Raw genomic sequence first — 3,259 nt, forward strand, 5'->3', positions numbered from 1 at the left:
CTGTCTGTGGCATGCTGGCATTCAAGGTCCTTGGGGCAGCGAGGAGGCGGGCACAGCAAGTTAGACTGGACTGCATTTTAGGAAGGCATTGTGTGAGATCAAAAATAGTGCCTCGCTGAGCAAGGAAGTACAGACTACAGAAGAACTGCTTAATTCCTAACAAACAAAGTTAATTCCTCCTTTCCAGATTGCTCAAAGGACTAACATGAAACAGGATGAGCAGAACGCAGGGACGGTGTAGCATGATCTGCAAGTTAGCATGGGACATCACATGAGAACCGCTTCAATTCTAGAATCTGTCCAAACCAGTGCAACAGCAGGGCTGCATCCCAGGCTACAACCCACTCCATCTCTTCATGCAATGCTGCTTGGAAGAGCCGACACAACAGACATTCTTCTCTTCGATGGAACACACAGTTATGCGGTGGGAAGACAACCGAACCCAGGAACTTTGCAGACTTGCTTCGAGGCATCTGAGAAATCAGCTTGCCCAAGTACTCCGGGATAGTCTAAAACAAGAAGAAAAACCACTTGCTGTGTCCCAAAGATGCTTGAAGATGCCAATCGTTTCCTCCCCTGGTTCCTCGCTGGCTGAGTACTTCAGGTTCACAAATCTTCCCGATGCTCCACTAAACATACGTACACCAGCTAAACATCAATTATTGCTAGTTAAGCATGTATGTGGCCAGTTATTTATCTTGCAACATTGGCTCACTCAACACTCTGCTGTTATTTCTGGAGACCTGCTCGTCCATCCTCGCATAGAGAAAAGTATGGAAGGAGGACAGAGGGAGATATCTGGATGCTTGCCTGCCTGCCTGTTGCATCCCAACCTAACCACAGAGGGAGACAATCGAGCCTTGTGTGGAGGCCCTGGCTTCTCTGACATTTGACGAGTCTGTTTTCCTTTTGCTGAGGGTCTCTTACCCAAATGGAATAGCCTTACAGCACGCTCTCTAGTCGGTAATACCCACACTATATGCAACTATTGCGGTTTTATAAGTGACAATTAGTCACATAGTTCAACAGCTATATTTCTAAAATACGTTACTGAAATCAACACTATTCCTACTTTTTCAAACTAGCTTTTCCTAAGGGCAAGTTACAAAATACGTTGTGCTCTCCTTCAGATCAGGTCCCTCTTTCTGATATCCAATGCAGAAACAACATCCTGTTCCTACAAGTCCATCCCGATGCGTTTTCCTGCTCGTTTCCTGCCGCTCCATTGCAGGATTTCTGCTGTCTCCCCGCGGAGACGCAGAGCAGATCTGCTGCTCCCTGGCCTTTGCTCACGAGAACTCTACGGTCTCTGCTGCACTCTGGTGGCCTCCGGGTGGTACTGCAGGCCGCGGCATCGCGTGCCGCCTGCATTGGGTGAAAGCAGTTTGGTGTGCGTTTTCTTTTGTGCGCTGGGAGCACTAGACAGCGTTGCCACGCTAGGCAACAGGGAAAGATGAGTACAAAAAAGAGAAAAGTCAGGGGGAAAAGAAAAACAAGGAATAGCAGAAACCAAAGGGGGACAGAGCGGAAACCAAAGGGGGCAAGGCCCAGGAGAACACCACACAGAAGGCCTGGGCGAAGGCAAGGCCCAGGGGAACACCGCGCAGAAGGCCCGGGTGAGGGCAATAGCGAAGGCCAAGAGAACACTGCAGGGAACAAGAAGGCAAAGGCAAAAATAATAGCAAGAGAAAACCAACGCAAAGGCAAGGGCAAGGAGAACTCAGGAGGAAAAGGACAGTCAGCCTTCAGGGTACCCTAAAATGCACTACTGAGCTCTAGGAGCACTGTATTGAGTCTCACTAAGTTAAGAGTAAACATTGGTGGATGTACGTTGCCCTTACCCATTACAACAACCAGCACAGAGTCAGGAAAGCTGAGGTCTGCGGCATCCCAGGAAATGGAGCTTTCCATTTCTTGCTGACTTCATGAAGAGGCACAGATCTCCATGCTGTTCTGACACCGCCCAGAAGCACCACAGTTCCTTGCTGCCACCCGTTGAACACAATACAATAATGAAGGCTTGGCCCTGCACATGCAGGGGCTGCAACCTGTGCACACTGCTCTTACCAGCAGCACCACAGCGAGACACCTGGGGCTGTGAGACACGACGATGCAAAGGAGTTTGGTGATCGGGGCACAGACGGGGCAGGCGGGGAAGCCTGCATGCTCAGCAGTGCTGGAAAAACTCACCGAGCGCACCCATCTCTACGATCCACAGGCTCGACTGCACCCGCAGAGAAGCAGAGGCTAAACCAATGAAGAACAAGAAGACAAAAAGAAGCTGAAACTATGAAGAAGACAAAAAGATGCTAAACAGATGAAGAAGCAGCAAACAGAACAAGAAGCTAAACAGATGAAAATGAGGAGAGGCTAAACTGATGAACAAGGAGAAAAGAAAACAAGAGGCAACACTGATAAAGAAAGAGAAAACAAGAGACTAACCCAATAAACAAGAGAAGAAAAAGAGAAGAAGAGGCTAAACTCATGAAGAACAAGAGGCTCAACCCAAAAGAAACAACTCCAAAACAAAGAGAACACTGAGAGCAAGGAAGTAGAAAGCGGTAAGAAAAAGATTGTCTGTCTGTAAGTCAGCCTAATGGACTAGAAGAATCTCTGGGACAACTCCATTGGATCAAGGTCTAGAATAAGGAAACAGATCTGGATGTGCACTGCCCCTTCCTCTTGGGGGAAGCCCAAGTCAGTCCCAAAGTAAGATCCAAGCCATGGCAGGACAGAAAGCTTCATGTCCTACCCTGTTTGAACAGAGAGCTGCAGATTGCTCACTGCAGGTGACATGGCACTCAGCACTGGCAGAATTCTGCATCGCCGCCTGCAATCAAGTACAATGATGAAGGCAATGATGAGTAAGGGAAAACAACATGACCATTATTGTTAGGAAGGGGAGAAACAAAAAAAGTCAAGAAAGGCCAGGGCAAAAAGCCAGAACAAAAGCAAGGAGAACACCCAGAAACAAAGGCCAAGACGAGGACAAAACCAACAAGAACAACAAGAGGTACTGTAGCAGTACAGGTTTCTTCTCAACTTGAACTCAACCATGTGGCCCATCTCCGGAACTGGCAGTGCCTCCTGCCGGCATCACTGCACATGCACGCTGAAAATGCAGAGCGGCCCCTTTAACTCCGGCCCCGCCCCCCACCAGGCTTTAAAAGCGCAGCCTGCAGCACGCGGAGCTCAGTCTGGCTACGGATTGCGGCACAGCAGGTTGGGCTGGCACGGGGCCACTGTGTTTCTGGGTGTG

General features: G+C 49.1%; 1 long non-coding RNA gene across 1 annotated transcript; it reads right to left on the reverse strand.

Moving 5' to 3' along the window:
• LOC110406004 lies at window positions 7–3,046 on the reverse strand. Its single transcript, XR_002443194.1, has 3 exons — window positions 2,191–3,046; window positions 1,842–2,095; window positions 7–509 (listed from the first exon to the last, which is right to left on the reverse strand). It is a non-coding gene; the product is annotated as an uncharacterized LOC110406004 (long non-coding RNA).

The sequence above is a fragment of the Numida meleagris genome, chromosome 13, assembly GCF_002078875.1.
Source record: "Numida meleagris isolate 19003 breed g44 Domestic line chromosome 13, NumMel1.0, whole genome shotgun sequence".
Taxonomy (NCBI): Eukaryota; Metazoa; Chordata; class Aves; order Galliformes; family Numididae; genus Numida; species Numida meleagris.